Here is a 21,507-nt window from a genome sequence, read left to right as displayed (position 1 = left end):
CTTATACCTGGTAGCCCTGAGAATGTTAGTTTTTTTGTATTTTGTTATTTACGCACTTCATGTTTATCATTTCTCCTTCCTGGTTTTTCAGCATTACTATGTATTGCTGTTTATTGTGCAGCGTTGTGCTATGAATAACACTAATGATGGGGCTCTGCATGTACCACTTAATTAGTTTAAAATGCTTCAATAAAAATTGAAATACAAAACAATGAAGGAGAATGTATGTGGTCATTTAGGTCACTTGATGCAAATTCTGTAGTCACCGATGTTTCATTACGAACTGAGCAAAACTGTCTGAATCCAATTCACAGCTTTGTTACTAGTCAGCAAAGCTCATATTTTTGACCTATTGAGGATGGACAATGGCAGGAGAGTCTAAATAGAACTCCACAGTTATCACTTTGTGAACGTACATAGACTGCTTCATGGAGTATACAGGACACCAATTTTTATTTTAGATCGGTTTGCAGGATCTCTCCCCTGTGCATTTGGTGAATATGAGGGACAACGTAGCATGCACATCTTGATACATACTTGACCTGGCAATAGTTTGATCACTTCTACAATATATTGCAATACTTTAGTACAGCAGTATATTATATGATCATATTTGCCTTGGCAGCAGCTGCCTGACACTGGTTGCTGCAGTTGAATTTACAGTTAACTAAAATCCCCAAGTCCTTTACCATGCCAGTTGTACCCAGTGGTTTCCCATTTAGTGTGTAATGGTGACATATATTTCTCTGCCCATGTGCATAACCTTACATTCATCAGTCTTAAATCTCATTTGCCACTTTTCTGCCCAATGCCCAAACTAATAAAGATTACCCAGTTACTTACCCACTCAAATACCTTTAATGCGAAACAGGATCAACAGCTTTGAAAAAGATCAAAATAGACAAGATCCATTGAGTCTCCCCAGTCCAGTCTAGAACTTACTTCCTCATAAAAGGTGATCAAATTGGATTGACAAGAGCGACCCCTCCCAAACCCATGCTGATACAATGCATTTTCCTTGAGGTACTCCCGGATAACATCTCTTAGAAACCCTTCAAGCATTTTAACCATAATAGGTCACAAAAGCTAACCTGGAAACTACAGGCCAGTAAATCTTAGGGTGAAGTCACACGAACGTATATCGGCTCGGTTTTTACGCCGAGCCAATATACGTTGTCCTCGTGTGCAGGGGGGGGGGATGGAAGAGCCAGCAGAAGGAACTGAGTTCCCGTCCCCCTCTCCGCCCCTCTGCACTATCTGCAATGGGAAGAGGTGGGGTGGGGGCGGGGCTAAGTTCCGATAATTAGCCCTGCCCCCGTCCCACCTCTCCCCATTGCAAATAGTGCAGAGGGGCGGAGAGGAGGCAGAGAGGGGGGCGGGAGCTCAGTTCCTGCTCCTGGCTCTTCCATCCTCCCCCCCCCCTGCACACGAGGACAACGTATATCGGCTCGGCGTAAAAACCGAGCCGATATACGTTCGTGTGACTTCACCCTAAGACTTACTGGCCTGTAGTTTCCAGGTTAGCTTTTTGACGCCTTTTTTTGAAGGGATTCAAGGCGGTGATCAAAGCTAGCTACAGGTAGGTGTCAGCCCTCAGAAACAGCAAATAGCACCTGGGTATGAAGCGGACTCGGCTCCCAAGACTATTTCATATACATGCTTGATCACCCACCATAAATTTACAGTAGGTGATTCTTAACAGGTTAAAGGGGACATGTCAGGTCCCTCATACAGCCTTGGCTGAGTACGGTGTCAGACACATTCATTTCAGCAGTTTGTCACTTATGTCTATTTGGACATCAGTTTTTAAAAACGTACTTTTTTTTCAAATCAAATTTTTATTAATTTTTTCAATAAACACAAATGTATACAAACATAGTTGTCTGATGTCTCTGGATAAGCAGAAACAGATATCTCCATGTTAGCAATATCAGCGGTTCAGACCAACAGGTAATATCACTCGGGATAAAACACTACAACCCGGTAAACAATAACGATGAGTTATACACACAAAGGAGGGAGGGGGGGGGGGGGGGAAGGAATGAGGGGGGGGGAAAGAGGGGTGGGGGGGGGGGCCTTAGGGTATGGTGAATCTCTGCCTAGTGAATAGAAAACAGTCAGATAGCAGGTGTACCTCGTCTCGTTAATCCCACAACGCCAGGAGCCGAACCTCGCGCCATGGTGCCCAGGTTACGATAAACTGGTCATACATGTTGTTTGTCCAGCTGTGCAGTTCCTCCATAGAGTATAGGTTATCGACTCTCTCCCTCCAATGACCCATCGAAGGGGGGGTGTTTTGCAGCCAAAGACAGGGAATCAGTGATTTAGCTGCATCCAGAAGTAGGGCTATCAGTTTGTTCCTTTTAGGATGGAAATGTGTCTGTGGCCTCCATAGAAAGACTAGGTCTGGTGAGATTATCGTCTTTGGAGAAATCTTCCTAATAATTGTGTCCACTCCCCTCCAGAAGGGAGTCAGGAGTGGGCATGACCACCATATGTGTAGGTATGTCCCCTCCCCGGTCCCACATCTCCAACAGAGATTCTGGGTGGCGAGCTTGCGGTCAAAAAGCCACTGGGGGGTCCGATACCATCTTACGAGCAACTTGTAATGTGCCTCTTGGGCTATAATGCAAGGGGACAAGCCGAATGCCGTGTTCAAGATTGATCTAGACTCTTCTGCATTAATGTGTATACCCAGTTCCTTCTCCCATGAGGAGAGGAAGGCTGGTTTGTAGGACTGTCCTGGGGAGACAAAGTTCTTCCTGAGATAGGAGATGCTTTTTTGGGATGTTTTATTTCCCAGCCAGGCCCTCTCAAAGGGAGTACAGGGTCTGGTGGATTTGAATTTATTAAGGAAAACTCTGATCGTGCCCGTTACCTGGGCCCTCTCTAAGAATGTGAAGTTCTCTTCCGGGCGCAGCATCTGAAGAATGCTGTTCGGATCGCAGTGAGCCATGGCCTGCAAGTTAGAGATGTGAAGGGGCCTAAGTTTCTCCCACACCGGCGCAATGTCCCCTCTCGACAGAGGGTTCAGTATGTTCGGCATGGAGGACATCGGTAGCATTGGTGAAGGGGCCGGGGCCAATATATCTCTAAGTCTGTCCCAGACCTCGCAGGGGCCCCTGAGTAGCGGACTGTAGGTTCTGGACTGATAGCGTGCTCTCACTGGAAACCATAGGTCGTCATCTAGAGAATGCCTGTTGTAGCCATCTGCCAGGCTCACCAGAAGCTTATCCCCCTCCCTCTGAGTCAGGTCCCACCAGTAGCGAAGTTGGGACGCCTTGTAGTAGTCACAAAGGTTGGGGAGATCAATGCCGCCCTCTTTACGGCCCCTTATCATCAGGTTATGTGCCAGTCTCGGTCTCCTCCACCTCCACACGAAGCCCGAGAAGGCCGCTCGGAGCTCTTTGAAAAAACTCGAGGGGAGGTGGATAGGGAGCATCCTGATCTTATATAAAATAATGGGTAGGATGTAGGTTTTGATGATATTTTTCCTCCCAAACCACGACACACACGGTATGTCGTAGGATTTGAGGAGCTGTTTGACTCTGTCGATAAGGGGGGCAAAGTTCTCATTAAATAGATCTTCCGCTCTTTTAGTTAATTTGATACCCAAGTACTCTATGTAAGAGGGTGCCCAGGTTAAGGGCGAATTGGTTCTTATTTGCTCAAACTGCACTGATGGGATAGAGATATTTAATGCCGTCGACTTTGCTAAATTAATCTTGAAGTTTGATATTCCGCCGAATTCATCCAGGGTTTCTAGTAATCTGGGCAAGCTTTTCTGGGGATCGGTAACTATGAATACCGCATCGTCCGCGAAAGCCGCTACCGAAAGTTGTTGTCCACCAATGTCAAGGCCCCTGACTCTCTTGTCCTGTCTTACTCTCAATAAGAGAGGCTCTAATGACAGGATAAAGAGGGAGGGAGAAAGGGGACACCCCTGCCGAGTACCATTTTTTATAAGGAAGGGAGGAGAGAGAATCTCGTTTACTCTCAATCTTGCGTGAGGACACGCATAAAGTGAAAATATCGCTCGGATAAACTGCGCTGAAAAATTAAATCTATGCAGCACCCTCTCCATGTATAGCCAGTCCACCCTATCGAAAGCCTTTTCGGCGTCAGTACCTACCAAGGCGAGCGGGATCTTATGGTGTTGAGCGTATCTGGCCGCATGGAGAAGCCTGAGACAGTTATCTCTCCCCTCCCTTCCCTTGACGAAGCCTGCCTGCTCCCTGTCTATCAAAGAGGGCACCCAGGGAGACAATCTGTTAGCAAGCAGTTTCGCCCAGAGCTTCATATCTTGATTGATCAAGGATATGGGCCGGTAGTTCCCACATAGTTCAGGATTTTTGTTGTCTTTCTGAATTAAGACAATGTGGGCTTCCATGGCTTGTCTCGGCAGGGACGCCCCCCCCATCAAGTCATTGAACAAAGTCGACAGTCTCGGGCCAAGCACCTTAAGGAAGGTTTTATAATATTTGAGAGGGAAACCGTCGGGGCCCGGGCTTTTATTTGGGGGACTGGACGCTATCAAATCTTCAACTTCGGATATTGTTACTTGGTCAGTCAGCGAGGAAGTCTTAGCCGAGTCAAGTTTAGGCATTCGAATCTGTCCCAGAAAACCATCTATCAGGTCGGCCATGTCTCTCGAGGGGAGAGCATCTCCATCTTTTCTTATATTATATAAGCTCGAATAATATTTTCTGAATTCCTCCGCAATGTCTACGGAGGAAGTCATTGCTACCCCCTCCGGGGACCTGATGGTCCCTATCTGGGTCTTGGCCCGGGATTTTTTGATCAACGCTGACATGAGTCTACTGCCCTTGTTACCTTGGGCATATATCTTGTGTCTGAAGTTCAATTGTTTCTTGTTAAATTTAGAGTTTAATAATAGTTTCAAGTCAGCTCTGACCTCCGCTAGCTTACTCAGGTTTTGTTTTGTTTGGGACAGTTTCGCAGAGAGCTCAAGTTTAGCAATTTGAGAAAGTTTATCATCAACGGCTTTCTGTATACGCTTTTTGACCCGGGAGCCCAGGTCAATCAGCAGGCCTCGCATGTAGGCCTTATGGGCCTCCCACACCAACGGGGAACTGGTCTCCTCTACTGAGTTAAGGAGGAAGTACTCCTCGAGCTGCTTAGACAGGTATTCCCTGTCCTCAATTTGGTCAAGAAGGGAGGTGTTCAAGGACCATCTCCATTCCTTGACACTTGAGTGTGGTGGGCGGATCGTCACATGCACGGGGGCATGGTCCGAGATCGTCATAGTATCTATATCGGCTCTGATCAAGGTCGCGAGAAGGGCGGAAGAGACCAGGACGTAGTCCAGCCTTTGGTATGTTGAGTGTACCGCGGATAGGTACGAAAAATCCCTCGTGGTGGGGTTTAGGAAGCGCCATGCGTCTACTAAATCAAGTTCCCGAATCCGTCTACCCAGCTTCCTCAGTTTTCCCTGCGAGATCTGGGACCGGCCCGAGGACGAATCCAGCACCGGGTTAAAGGTAACGTTAAAGTCTCCCGCTAAGATGACCTGTCCTGCGCTAAAGTTTTTCAAAATTTCTAGCTGCTTTAGCAACCAGGGTATCTGATCTGTATTGGGGGCGTAAATGTTCGCAAGGGTAATCTTAGTGTTATTCAAGGTGCCTCTCAGGTAAAGGACTCTGCCCTCCTCGTCCCGGAATTGAGCCTCCTCCACAAAATTAACCGAATTGTGTAGAAGTATGGAGACTCCCTTCGAGGCCGACGAGGGGTGAGTGCTGTGGTATGTGATAGGGAAGGACTTCCCCGGAAGGGAGAAGGATTTGGTACCCTTGTAGTGGGTCTCTTGGAGGAAGAGAATCTTTGTATCGTACCTTTTCAGAAGCAACTCCAGGTCGTGGCGTTTTTGTGGCGAGTTGAGGCCCCTGACGTTGAAGGAGGTAAGGCGCAAACCGCTCATCGTAGGGCTCCTGTTCTGAAAGAGAGAAGGACCAAAAATTACTGTCAGTTATAGGACCCACTTATTTGCAGGTGTTAGGCCAAAGGGACCCACTCGGGGCTCCTCTGCGAGAGCACCCCCTTAAATGAAGGAAGGGTGACAAGTCGGATTGAGGGGGGGGGGGTAGAAAGGAGGGGAGATGAGGATGAGGAGGAGGAGGGGGGGCGGGGGATGGGGAAGGGTGTGCACCAGTCACACTTGTTAGAAATACACGCTAGGTTCCCTATCCAGGGAAACTTGGTTTCGAGTGTAACTAGTAGACAAGATAGTGATTGAGCAGAAATGTGCTCAATATTTGAGGACGGAGTTCCGAAGTCCCGGGGAGTCACAAACTCTGACGGGAGTACGGAATAAAAATTACTGCCTGGACATTACAAGCAGTCACCCAACGTCTCCTCTGGAAAAGAAAAGAGCGGGTGGGATGACACCCGCTGAAAAAAAATAAAAGAAAGACAAGTAAGAATTATGCAACGGCATAAGCACTTATAGATTACATTCTAGTACAAGCATGAATCTTGTGAAATATTAGCAAAGGTAGCATTAGTGGCAACAATAGGACTAATACTAATACAACTAAACGGACAAAACTCAAAGGTCACAGTCACCAATCCCATGTCCTGAGCCGTGGAGGGGGGTATCAGGGGGGTAAAGGCCTTCAGCGTCCATCAGGATCAGTTCTTTACTCTCCGACCCGGCCGTAGGAAAAAGATGCTGCAGAAATCTGAAGAAAGAACGTAGTAAGAACGTAATAAAAAACAACCGGCAACAGGTCGGTGAATGCAAGACCAGCAGCAGGGCAGTAGCAAAACCCCTTCAGTAAGCAGACACTGTGGATGGAACTAGGTCTGCCTCTGGGGTATGCAACGCCTCCGGGCAACCATGGTAAGTGGTACGAATGAACACGGTCTTTAAGATCACGGGTCCTGACGTGGCTTCTTCTTCCTCCCCTTAGGGGATTTGGAGTTATTAGCTACCAGCCAGTCCCCAGGGTCCTCAAGCGGTTGGAACTGAATCGGATCTGGAATTGATTGCCAGTTTGGGAGGGCTATAGGCTCGATATCCAGAAGCTCCCATAAATTATGCATTTCCTCCTGGGTGCGGATGTTGACTCGCTTGCCCTGGATAGTGATGCTGATTCCGAACGGGAACAACCAAGCGTAGCGTAGCTCCCTGGATTTAAGGATCTCTAGTAACGGGCGTAAAGCTCGGCGTTTAGCAAGGGTAGACGGTGCCAAGTCCTGGAAAATCCGAATCAGCGAGTCTGAATATTTCAGGTCTCCGTGCATTCTGGCTGCCCTCAGCACTGCGGTCGTGTCTGGAAATGCAAGCAGTTTGCAAATTATGTCCCTGGGGGGTTCCGCAGCGCCAGGTGGGGATCTGAGAGCTCTGTGGATTCTCTCGATATTAATGACGGAAGCCCTTTCTTCACCCAGCAGAATGGCGAATATTTCTTTGGCAACTTTCGCTAAACTTTCGCTCGCACAAGATTCGGGGATTCCCTTTAGGCGCAAGTTGTTGCGCCTATTTCTATTCTCCAGATCTTCTTGGAGTAGGAGCACTCTGTTAAGGTGTAAGTGCTGATCTTTAACAGCTTGCTCCAGTTGCAGGGAGTGTGACACTATGGCAGCGGAGGAAGTCTCTAAGTCCTCCACTCTGTGACCCAGCTGTTTCAGATCGTTCTTTATCTCAGACAAGTCTGAGCTGATGGGGAGCAGTGCTTGGGAGAGTAAGCTTTTCATAAACCCTCTGGAGACAGACTCACCCTCCTCTCCGTCCGAGGGCATCTCTTTTTCTTCCTCTCGGCTGGATGCAGGGATGAGCTCACGTGCCGGCGCCATCTTGGATGGGGGTCGCGGGGACCGGGCCTGCCGTTCTCTGAAGAAGCGCTGGACGTCTGCCTGCACTTTGGCCGGTCGAGGGGTTCCCTGCAGGTCTGTGCTTCTTTCCCTTGAAGTTTTGCCCATTTTTGAAGCTGTTTGCCGTTGCTGTGAGGCTCCGTGGGTCACTGCATGCAGGAGCGCGGCTCTCAGTCAGCCATCACGCTCGGCGTCCAGGCTCCGCCCCTAAAAACGTACTTTTGAAAGTGTGCAGCATGCAACCAACTGTGTTATAGATGAGTCCGATGATATTCATGTATGCATCCTCTGCACCCTTACAGCTATGGATTGATAGGTCTCTGTTTATACATAGAGACCTGTCAATCAGTGGCTGGATGGCGGGATGGGCACAAATACGTGAATATCATCAGACTCTTCTCTAGCACTGCTGGACACATGCTGCACACTGTCACATGTAAGTTCTTAAAAGCTGCTGCACAGATCGACATAAGCATAAGTAAGGGACCTTTTGTCTCCGTAGCATAAAATTGAATTATTGCAATGTGGAAACCATTGAGTTCCTCCTGTCTGCTTGCCTCAGATTATGGTAACTTTGTTGTGATGGAGCACTCTGCTGTAACCTGTAAAACTGTATACAGCATTACATGAATGTCTGTATACAGATGACTCTACACTGGTGACGAGCGTGCCATAGACTGGAAGAAAGCCGTTAAAATAAAAGCTCAATTGCCTGTATAGTCAAACCATAAAAAATTACTGAGCTGATAGAAAAGTTTCTCAACTTGCAATGCAGTAATTGTGAATAATTAAATGTTAATGACTATTGCTGTCCCAAATAGTATTATAATTATCTCCCTGTGTGTAAACAGAACAGTTATCGTTAATGGAGCTTTGGGTTGAGCAATCAACCTCCATTTCACTAATTTAAATGTGATAGGAGGTAAAAGACCCATCTACAGCACCTGATCGGATAAACATAGTCCTATAAACATCGTACATAGTACATGGCTAGGGGGACGTTCACCATTGTGATCCCGTATATAAGGATGGGTAACGATTGGGTGATTATTCTCAGTATATATTATGTGTCAACATTGTAATTCCAAGGCTGAAAGCTGATATATACTGAATGAAGCCTTAGAGCACATGGAAACCGCTGCACATCATTACCTCGGAAAAATGTAACATAGGAGTCATTGGGCAGCCTGTTACCGTCTGTCACAACACGTTTTACTATGGAGTCAGCAATCATCCTAATGTGGCGCGGCTCTGACATTTTCCCACTAGGTCACTTTGTAAATGAATATGTTTCTTTTAGGCCTTTGTTACTAACAAGGTCATTTTTAAGAAGATGTTTCCTGTCGTCTACAGAAATGCTATTTCAGAGAGTCGTACAAGGTAGTTTTTCATAGGTGGATGTTCTGTAGGCTTTCTTTACCCTTGGATGATTTACATTTGTCTTTTTCAAAATAGTACATCAGTGATTTCCATTCTTCAGTGTACAGTTCTCTTTATTGTAAAATACAGTCTTGCTACTTTATATTAGATGACATCATCTATATGATGCCCTCCAACTGCCCCATATCCTGCCCCGCTGTTCCATGAAGTCACTACCAATTTCAACTGTCTCAACCTCATCAGGACATCAGGAGATACAGTTGAATTCAACAGTGGAGCAGGCAGCGGTCAACTGAGCCGCAGCCACCGGAGGAGACCTGCAAAGTGATGCGCTCTGTTCATCGGGGGAATGGGGCTAAGTATATATTCATTTTCACTTTTATATGCACTATAGGGGCATTATACAATGTGGGAGGCACTAAGGGGCATCGGTAGGGAAACTATTTCTATGTGGGGTCTCTAAGCTGGCATCTTTATTGTGTAGGGGGAACTTTGGGAGCATTTTTACTATGGGCGTGGGGGCATTAAGGGGGCATCCTTACTGTGTGGGGAGATTAATACGGTGTAAGGGGCATTAAAGGCACATTATTACTCTATGGGGCACAAAATAGACATCCTCACTGTATGAGGGGCCCAAAGATGGTATCTAGAGATGAGCGAGCATACTTGCTAAGGGCAATTACTCGAGCGAGCATTGTCCTTAGCGAGTACCTGCCCGCTCGGAAGAAAAGATTTGGGTGCCGGCGGGGGGCGGGGAGCGGGGGGGGGGGGGAGAGCGGGGGAGAATGGAGGGGAGATCTCTCTCCCCCCCCCACTCACCCCTGCTCACTCCCGCAACTCACCGCTAACCCACGCCGGCACCCAAATCTTTTCTTCTGAGCGGGCAGGTACTCGCTAAGGACAATGCTCGCTCGAGTAATTCCCCTTAGCGAGTATGTTCGCTCATCTCTAATGGCATCATTAGGTCCTGAACACCTCCTTTCCCTGAATTAGATAACGAGGTGCTGTTCAGTTGTCTTGGCAGTCTAAAGCCTTCTGAAGGTCCGAAGGGTTGCCATGACTCATTGACTATCGTCAGAATGCAGCATAATGCAATACTATGCTATTGCATTATACTGTATGAATGATCAAACAATAGTAAGTTCAAGTCCCTTATTGGGACTAAAAAAAATGTAAAAATGATTAAATTTTTTTTTATTAACTATTAGAAAAAATAAAGGTAATAAAAGTTTACCTCACCTTTTCCCATATTTATTAGAAGTAAAAATATTTAAAAAAATAAAAAACAAAAACACATTTGTTATCTCTGTGTTCATAAAACTCCAATCTATTAAAGTAATGCATTATTTATCCCGTATGGCGAACGTCGTCAGAAAAAACAAATACAATGTCAGAATTGCACTTTTTTGGTCACACTGGATCCAGGAAAACATTTAATAGAAAGCGATCTAAAAGTCATATGAACTTCTAAAATGGTACCAATAGAATCAACAGGATTTACCATGAAAAACGAGCCTTCACGCAACGGAAAAATAAAAAATTTATGGCTGTCAGAAGATGGCGGCAGAATTTTATTTTCTTGCAAAAATGTTTGATTTTTTAAAAGTAGTACAGTAAAAAAAAAATTATTTATTTAAAAAAACGCATATATATATATATATATATATATATATATATATATATATATACTGTATATATATATAAATTTGGTATCGTTGTAATTGTGCTGACCAATAAAATACATTGATGTCATTTTTTTTCCATTTCACCACACTCAGAATTTTTTAAGAGGTTTTCAGTACATTATGTGGTACATTAAATAGTACCATTGAAAAATACAACTTGTCCGGCAAAAACAAGCCCCCAAATAGCTATGTTGATAGATAAATATAAAGGTTATGATTTTTTTTTTTTTAAGTAGGGAGTAAAAAAATATATATTTTTTTAAGTAGGCCACAACATTAGGAGGGGTTGTCCAAGTTGTGCGGAGTTGTGGGTTTTAACTAAAAAGGCTTTGCAATGCAGTAAAATAACAAGAATATACTCACCTCTCCCCGCTCCCGTGCTGCGCTCCAGATCTCCCTTGTGATTTACAGGCAGCACCAGCCTATTTACAGAACATCACAGGCGATCAATCAATGAGCTTTGTTATTGGATGCAGTGCCGATGACACCCCACAAATCGGGCGGAACTGCAGCTTGTAAGCAAACTCAGGCACAGGATCAAGCATTGCTACTGAACACAGTGGGAGCGAGAGGAGGTGAATACATTCCTGTTAATTATTTTACTGAGTGGGAAAGTCCTTTTAGCTAAAACCCACAACTCGAAAAAAAACCTTTAAGGCTTTAAAGGGGTTGTCCCGTGCCGAAACGGGTTTTTTTTTTTTTTAAACCCCCCCCCCCCCGTTCGGCGCGAGACAACCCCGATGCAGGGGTTAAAAAAACCACCCGCACAGCGCTTACCTGAATCCCGGCGGTCCGGCGTCTTCATACTCACCTGCTGAAGATGGCCGCCGGGATCCTCTGTCTTCATGGACCGCAGGGCTTCTGTGCGGTCCATTGCCGATTCCAGCCTCCTGATTGGCTGGAATCGGCACGTGACGGGGCGGAGCTACACGGAGCTACACGGAGCCCCATTCAGAAAAGAAGAAGACCCGGACTGCGCAAGCGCGGCTAATTTGGCCATCGGAGGGCGAAAATTAGTCGGCACCATGGAGACGAGGACGCCAGCAACGGAGCAGGTAAGTATAAAACTTTTTATAACTTCTGTATGGCTCATAATTAATGCACAATGTACATTACAAAGTGCATTATTATGGCCATGCAGAAGTGTATAGACCCACTTGCTGCCTCGGGACAACCCCTTTAACATAAAAACTTGATTTCTATAAAATGTGATTTTTTTCGATGACAGGTTTCCTTTTAGGAATTATTTCACGTTGAGAGTTTATCATAAGCATCAAAATTCATTTTATAATTGTACTATTTTTTTAAATTCTTAAGAGAGTTGTGCACTTTATTTATTGTCCCATTTAAACAGATGTAGCAAAGTTTAACCCAACATTGAGAATCTGCCGTAACAAGTTATTTTATCTTTACACAGTGAAAGCTATTGAAAAGCCATTGACAAGCCAAAAAGCAGTTGGGTGTTCCACAGTTTATTTATCGAGTTAAAGTTATACTCGCTAAGGACAATTACTCGATCGAGCATTGTCCTTAGTGAGTACCTGCCTGCTCGGAAGAAAAGATTCGGGTGCCGGTGCGGGTGAGAGGTGAGTTGCGGCAGTGAGCAGGGAGGAGCGGGGGGGGGGGGGGAGGGAGAGAGGGAGAGAGAGATCTCCCCTCCGTTCCTCCCTGCTCTCCCCCGCCAGCACCCGAATCTTTTCTTCCGAGCGGGCAGGTACTCGCTAAGAACAATGCTCGCTCGAGTAATTGCCCTTAGCGAGTATGCTCGCTCATCTCTAATGTCAAGTTAAACTTGCTACATTTCTACAAGTTGTGCAAACAGCAGACACATCTGGTCACATTACAGCAGTTGTCTTCTGAACTTTTAGTCTTGGAGATCTTATCCAATCTTAGTTATATTCTTTAATGTGTCCATAATGTAAACTAATGTGTAATTAATGGGCTCCTTCATAATAAAATATGAGTTTCATCTGCCCCCCCCCCCCCTCCATGGTATTGCCATATAAGAGAAACAGTCCGTATTAACACAACCCTTTTAACTCCCACATATTCTTTTCTCCGTGATGCAAAATACAAATACCATGACATTCAACATGAGAGTTATACACCGGCGGGGATATATTTCTTATTCTATCTGAGGAATACATTTGCTAATTAACTTAAGTATCGTGCAAAAGAGTCTTCCTCTGAACACCAAACAAATTTGAAGGGAACCTAAGGCATAGTTGTAGGCCTAAACAGGAAAGAGTAAACTCTCCAGCTCTCGCCTTTTCATTTGTTTTAATTACTATCTTGCTTACAAGCGCTTGAATGCTAACTTTACTAACATTACTCTAATTCACGGAGCCTTAGATGAACTTTGATATATCGCAAGGGCAAGGAAGAAATCCCAGAGGCTTTCTTTCCTTCTTAACCATGCACTTAACCCAAATAAAAGCACAAACACTGTCTTGTGTAGAAGGTGATGGCCTCAGGTTTTACTGAAAATGATCTAGTCACAGAAGAAAATCTGAAAAATATCATTTTAGGAGAGAACACAAGCAGAATATTGAACGTTAAAACTGCTAAACTAGCTAAGTTGCCTACACAACAAAAAAGGCCTTCTTACACTCAATACCAGTAATCCCAAAGCCATTAATTAGCTTCTGTGACTTGGAACCTTAATACTGTGCCGGTAAAAGCCTTAATAATAAAAATAATTACTTTTCCAGGACTAAGCCTTTAGAAAAGTAAAGGAAAAATGTTAAATAAGACTTTCTATATAAAATATGTGCTTATACAAATTGTTTCTCAAAACAGGCAGGACAAAGCTAAAGTGGGTCAAGAGTTAGTAATCGCAACTGGGCCTCAGTGCCTGAGGGGTCCAAAAGGCTCCTATACCATATAAGAATACACCAGTATTATAAATGGCACAATATAGATTTGGGCTTTGTTACAGATTATGCTGATGCCCAACATTCTTAGAGTCCATTGTATACAGCCATGAGGATATGATGTGTATGGTCAGGTGTGTGCATCACTTGAGGAAGAGTTACACCAGGATGTACTCTGGGAAGAAGGCAAACTGGCAGAGTCATTGTGATGTCTTTGTCAATGTACTGCTGGGAAACCTTGGTTCCTGGCATTCATGTGGATGTTACTTTGATATGTATCACCACCTGCCTATCTAAACATTGTACAGACCAAGTATACCCTATCATGGCAGCGGTATTCCCGAATAGCAGTGGCTTCTTGCAGCAGGATGATCCACTGTGCTGCACTGCAAAAATTGTTCCAGAATGGCTTGAGGAACATGACAGAGACGTCAAGGTGTTGGTTGGCTGCCAGATTCCCGGATCTCAGTCCAATAGAGCATCTGTGGGATGTGCTGGAAAAGGAAGTCCAAACCATGGAGGGTATACCTTACTTTAGGGATCTGCATCTATTGAGTCAGGACTGTTTTTTCGGCATACAGAGTACCTATACAATATTCTAATGTTACGGCTGATTGGTTTTTAACTTTCTTTTAAATGGTGATTTGCTGTTTGATTTTCCTTTTTGTAACTTTCACATTTTAAACAACATTGCCCCATTTAAGGCAATGGCAGCTTAAAGGCTATTTTTTAAGTCTCCATTGTCTCCATCTCGGTTGCTAACAGCAGACCGGTCTTCAGGAATATCTCACAAGCATTGTTATAGCTAATTTCACACTTTTTGTTCAGCATTTTGCACAGGGGCACAACTAGAATTGGAGCAGAGGATGTGATCGCACCTGGACCTTGGAGCCTTAGGTGGTCCGTATAGATTACTTTCTTAATATAAGGAGATTATAGTTGAGGGGGGCTACAGATTTTGCACTGGGACACCTACAAGTTATACCTCTGATTTTGCATTAATATTTGTAAACCAAAACCAGATGTGGGTGCAAAACACAGAAGAGCTGCAATTCTTTCCATTTATGGACTCTATTCCCGGTTTTGGCTTACAAATACTGCTACACACAACTGCCATGTAAATGAGGCCTTAGCAGTTGCAATTGGTGAAAGTTCTGTATGGGTGTCTCTATAAGCTCTACAGCAATGTTAAAAAAAATAGAGCTCTTTTTAGGACTTTGCTGCATCTAACTGAATTTCCTCAGTCATAGTTTATCTTAATACTCCCAAGACAAAGTACTGTAGTATATAATAAGAGAATGTTGACCAATGGTCAGACAGTAAAAGTGCAAATAAAATTAGGTCATTTTTGTTTGCTTAAAAGAACAAAGTTATCTTATTTACAAAGAACACAGTCCTTAATACCTTTCAGTTTAATATACAGTCATACCTCTAGTTTCGTTAGTAATATGTCCGAAAGCAATAGGCTAAACTTGAAACCAATGAAACTCGAGGCAATTATTTCCATAGGAATCAATGTAAATCCAATTAATTTGTTCTAGACATTCCAAAAAACACACTAAACCACATTTTTGTACAGCTTTAGCCCTGCTTTTTCAGCGCAGCGCTAAATGCTGTACAACTCTTCCATTCATTTCAATGGGGCTGTTCAAACAAGCGTTTTCAGCCCTGCATTGCCCATGAATTGGCAGCATTTTCAGCACTGCCGAAAACAAGGCACAACTTGGTACTGCATTTTTGGCAGCGCCAAACGTCCTGCCTGAGAGAAAAAAAATCAATACTCACTTAGCAGGTGCTGTCGGTGTCCCGAGGACCGCTCTCCGGACCTAAATGCAGGCTGCTGGGCACTTGTCAGGCTGGCAAAGCATCTTTCTAGTGACGGGTATTGAAATCCCCCACCTCCAGTAAGAGATTGCTCTGATTGGCTGAGTGACAGCCCGCTCAGCCAATCACAGCAGGTGCTGGATGATCCAATCACAGCCATTCATCCATGAATAGCCGTGATTGGAGCAATCCATAAATGGCTGTGAATGGACAATGAGGCTTTGTGGGCGGGCGGGCGTTGGTGAAACTAGTAGCAGCTGGGCAAAAGTAGAGGCAAAATTCTGCCTGGAAAAATCAGCGAAACTGGAAACTGGCAAAAGAAGAAAGCAACGAAAGTAGAGGTATGGCTGTATAAGACAATGAAAATGTCACAAAACAGTGGGCAATTTCTGATTTTTCAGAACATCTCTGAAAGTGAAACTACAGACCAGTTTTTATAACTAAATAAATGTACCTATTAAGGTCAAACAACATATCCAGTCCATTCATTCTGATGCTTTAGTCTCCTAAATGCAAGTTTTCAATGTAATTTGTACCCAACAGATCAACACCACAGAAAAAATAGTTGCATGTTATTGGGCTGTACAGACATTCCTCCTTTCCTGGCATCACTTCCTGCTCTGCAGCTATTGGCTGAAATTGCGCCTCACAGACTTCCAGCTCTGCCCATGACAGATGTTGCAGAGTTTAACTTGACTAAACAATGTGCTAAGATAACTTTTTAAACTCAGTTCATTTGCCATTTCAATCGCTTTTCAATGGTTTTTGTTGTGTTAAGATAACAATAGCTTCTCAGTGGCTTAAGATAAGATAACACATTGAGGAAAGTTATCAAACTTCAGTTAAACTTTGTTATTTCTGAACATACTCTTCACATAGTAAGGTTAATACTGAGAGCTCTCCGTTCCCTTTCAGGTAATTCTTTTTGCTTTCTACTACGAATATGTGAGGAATCTGCTGAAACGGAGCATAGAGTTCTAAACATTGTATTCCAATCTTCAGCATTGGACCTGATCTTATATATATCATATTGTTTCATGAAAATCTTAATTGCAGTTTAAGGACACTAATATAACTGATATATCAACAACACACTGTATAAATCAAATATTCAACCTTTATATAATAACATAGTATGTTAGGCTGAAATAAAGACATAGGTCCATGCAGTTTAGCCTATTACCCCCTATTATTGTTGATTCAGAGGAGAGCAAAAAGCTCCAATGAGGTAGAAGCCAATTTTTTTCATTTAAGGAAAAAAAATCCTTCTCTACTCCAAATCTGGCAATCAGAATAATCCCCTGATCACCAACCCTTCAGAAGTAATCAGTGACCATACCATGTAATATTGTAATGCTCAAAAAAGACGTCCAGGCTCCTCTTAAACTCTTTTCTCGAATTTGTCATTACCATGTCCTTGGACAGAGATTTCAATAGTCTCACTGCTTTTACAGTAAAGAACCCCTTTGTTGTCAGTGTGGAAACGTTCTTTCCTCTAGACGTAGATGATGCCCCCTTGTTACATTACAGTCCTGGGTATAAACAGATGATGGGAGAGATCTCTGTATTGTACCGTGATATATTTATACATAGTTATTAGGTCGCCCCTCAGTCTCCTTATTTTTCTAACCCCAACTTTTATAATCCCTCTGGGTATTGTAGTCCGCCCATTCCGTTTATTACTTTAGTTGCCCACCTTTGAACCCACTCAAGCTCTGATTTTAAATTCTCGCCTGCTAAATACTCCTCAGAGCAGTGCAGGAGAAGAGCCGGCTGGACGCAGCTGAGCCCCGGCAGCTAAAGAAAGGTGAGTATTTACTTATTTTTTTTTTTATCACCATTTTTTCTTGTTTTTCAGGGAAGGGCTTATATTTAAAGCCCTTCCCTGAAAAACAATCACAGGATGCCGGCAGCTGGATCCCCTACCGCAGCTGTCATCTGTGACAGCTGTGGTAGGGAATTCTTCATTCCCCACAGGGATGAAAAATTCCTTTGCTGCATCTGTCACAGATGTGGCAGGTGCAGCAGGGAATTCTTTTTCCACGCGGGGAGGAAGGAAACATCTGTCGCATGCGACAGATGTGTTCTTCATCCCCGCAAGGACACGGCGATGGCGGACAGGTAAGTATTTTTTTTTTCTTTTTTTATATTTTTTACACTAAAATTCTTGTTTTTCAGGGAAGAGCTTATATGTAAAGCTCTTCCCTGAAAAACAATTCAACGGTGCCGGCAGACCATTGCCTTCAATGGAGCCGCAGGCAGCAGCCGCGGCTCCATTGAAGGCAATGCACGGACCATCATACACGCGTGTTTCTGTGCGTACATAGGTGTGCACCTACATATGCACAAAAACACGCTCGTGTGAAGCCACCCTAAATGCTGCAGAAAAAAACCTATGGCAGAATTGATGTGTTTTCTCTCCTCAAAGAAAAAAGTTGATAAAAGTTTTACAATACATTATACATACCAAAAAATGCTACCATTACAAAATACAGTTCGCCACACAAAAAACAAGCCCTCATACGGCCATGTCGATGAAAAAATAAAAAAGTTATGGCAATTGAAAAGTGGAGGTGAAAATCCCCCGAAAACCATCGCCTCCTTTGGGCCATAATAGGCCATGTCCTTAAGGGGTTAAAGGGCCAACATATTCAGTATTAATCATTGAATATTTATATGGATAAAAAAGATCTAATCGCTAATAATACTTAATTACTCAAATATCTTATGGTATTAATCGTGATTTTCTAATCAGCTGCTTGTGCCAACTTCAGAGACTTGGGTGGCCTGATTATCATAGCAAGCTTGTTAAACGACTGGTGCGAACTGAGGAAAACAATTACTCTGTAATTTAATTTCCTTTTTATTAGGGACTTTGTTTCTCTTCATGTAGAAAACTATAATGTGTATGCTTCAAGGCATATGATTTGCAACCCTTTAGTGGCCTGAGGTCAATGCTAGCGTTCCAAAACTAAAGTTTTCATGTTCTGTGGTGTTAAATACAGCACATTACTAGGTATCAACTTGACATTTCACAGCAGATAAGATCTAACATATTCGATGCCAATAGACAGTCATAGCAAATGATGAAATGCACAGCACATTGTATTTATACACTATGCCCGCTACCCTATCAATCCCATGTATATAGCGAACACCTGTATTATATTTTATTGTCCCTACATCGAAAATAAAGGAACTTTATAAATAATTTTAATTTTAAAAACTACTATGATTTTCTGTCTACAGACCCCATGTGTCTCCATAGTTCTAGACTACAGTGTACATTCATCATACTCACTTTTATCTACCCCCTATTTTTTTAGGTTGGCAAGAAATAGATGATAGATGGAAGACAGTATGACTGCAGCATCAAGGTACCCAGAGTTTGTAGTCTGTTACCATGGAGACACATAGGTCTGCATAGAACCTCTAGACACAAAATGGTTGGAATATAGTTGGAAGGGGAAAGGACTTGTTATTTGTATAGCGCCACCTTTGTTTATTACCCCCTAGCAAACTGGGTACTCATTTTACCAACCTCAGATGGATGGAAGGCTTGAGCCGGCTACCTGAACCCGCAACCTTCAGGTCGTGAGTGAGAGCTTAGGACTGCATTCTGTATTCTGCTGCCTTAACACTCTGCACCACACGAGGCCCGTTGGAGATCTTTTATTAAGACTAATTGCAAAGTTGCTTCATTTTTTATTTTAGATATAGCAATAAAATAGGTGTGAAAGTGGGCATCAACTTTAAAATGTTAAAGGGAATGTCCAGTTCTGAGAGACTGATGGCTCATCAAGAGATGATCAGTGTGGCTCCACTACCTGGGATCCTGCCCAATCAGCTGTTCAGCAGGCCACTGTCACAGTGTACAGAGCAGGAAGCAGACAGCTCCATACATTATGCAGTGGCTCAGCAAGGTAATACAGTCACAGCTCCTATTGAAGTGAAGTTGGCTGACCCATTGACGTCTATGGGAGAGTGTTCTAGTCATGCTCTGTGCACAGGTCATTGTGCAGGGAGGGAGAGTAGATAAGCTGTCGTCATTACTTATTGTGAATGATGGATCCTGTGTTATCTACATTGGTGCTTGAAAGTTTGTTAACCCTTTAGAATTTTTCATATTTCTGCTTATATGTGATCTAAGACTTCATCAGATGTTCACACTTGTACTAAAAGTAGACACAGAGAGCCAAAGCACACAAATGAGTCTAAAATAGTAGACTTGGTCATTTTTGAGAAAAAGTATCCAAAATTCAATATAGTACATTGCTGCCAGTCTGCTGTTTGCTAGAGATCACCTGGACAAGCCACAAGGCCATTGGAACAATGTTTTGAAGTGAGACCAAAAAAGAGCTTTTTGGCTTAAATGAGAGGCGTTATGTTTGGAGAAAGAGGAACTCTACATTACAGCATAATAACCTGAAACCATCTGTGAAACTTGGTAAAGGTAGTATTATGGTTTGGGCCTGCTTTTCGGCATCGGGGTGAGGATGCCTGGCCATCATTGATTGAACAATTTGTTATACCAACAAATTCCAAACGAAAAAAGTAAAGGCACCAGTCTGTGACCTGAATCTCCAGAGAACATGAGTCATCCACAAGACAGTGCAAAGCACACAAGTCGCTCTACAGAAAATGGTTAAAGGGGTTGTCCCGCGCCGAAACGTTTTTTTTTTTTTTTTTAACCCCCCCCCCCGTTCGGCGCGAGACAACCCCGATGCAGGGGTTAAAAAAACAACCCGCACAGCGCTTACCTGAATCCCGGCGGTCCGGCGTCTTCATACTCACCTGCTGAAGATGGCCGCCGGGATCCTCTGTCTCCGTGGACCGCAGGGCTTCTATGCGGTCCATTGCCGATTCTAGCCTCCTGATTGGCTGGAATCGGCACGTGACGGGGCGGAGCTACACGGAGCTACACGAAGCCCCATAGAGAACAGGAGAAGACCCGGACTGCGCAAGCGCGGCTAATTTGGCCATCGGAGGGCGAAAATTAGTCGGCACCATGGAGACGAGGACGCCAGCAATGGAGCAGGTAAGTATAAAACTTTTTATAACTTCTGTATGGCTCATAATTAATGCACAATGTACATTACAAAGTGCATTAATATGGCCATACAGAAGTGTATAGACCCACTTGCTGCCGCGGGACAACCCCTTTAAAGAAGAATATAGTAAAAGTTTTGGAATGTCCTAGAGGAACATGATCTTCATTACTTAAAGGGGTTGTCCCGCGCCGAAACGGGTTTTTTTTTTTCAATAGCCCCCCCGTTCGGCGCGAGACAAACCCGATGCAGGGATAAAAAAAAAAAACGGATAGTACTTACCCGAATCCCCGCGCTCCGGTGACTTCTTACTTACCTTGCGAAGATGGCTGCCGGGATCTTCACCCTCGGTGGACCGCAGGTCTTCTGTGCGGTCCATTGCCGATTCCAGCCTCCTGATTGACTGGAATCGGCACACGTGACGGGGCGGAGCTACGAGGAGCAGCTCTCCAGCACGAGCGGCCCCATTCAGAAGGGAGAAGACCGGACTGCGCAAGCGCGTCTAATCGGGCGATTAGACGCTGAAAATTAGACGGCACCATGGAGACGAGGACGCCAGCAACGGAACAGGTAAGTGGAATAACTTCTGTATGGCTCATAATTAATGCACAATGTACATTACAAAGTGCACTAATATGGCCATACAGAAGTGTATACCCCAACTTTCTTTCGCGGGACAACCCCTTTAATTTATGTTAACAACATTTGTGTCAAGTAAAGTTTATTATGTCCTGGGGGGACAAAATCTTGACTTGATCATAGGAAAACCCCTTTAAGTTACATTAGGACAGAGAACCCACATTAGTACAAAAATAATTGAAACGCTCGTTGATATTGAAAATCACAATTACATGTAGGCCAAGA

The sequence above is a fragment of the Eleutherodactylus coqui genome, chromosome 1, assembly GCF_035609145.1.
Source record: "Eleutherodactylus coqui strain aEleCoq1 chromosome 1, aEleCoq1.hap1, whole genome shotgun sequence".
In the NCBI taxonomy this organism is placed as follows: Eukaryota; Metazoa; Chordata; class Amphibia; order Anura; family Eleutherodactylidae; genus Eleutherodactylus; species Eleutherodactylus coqui.
This window is presented reverse-complemented; position numbering follows the sequence as displayed.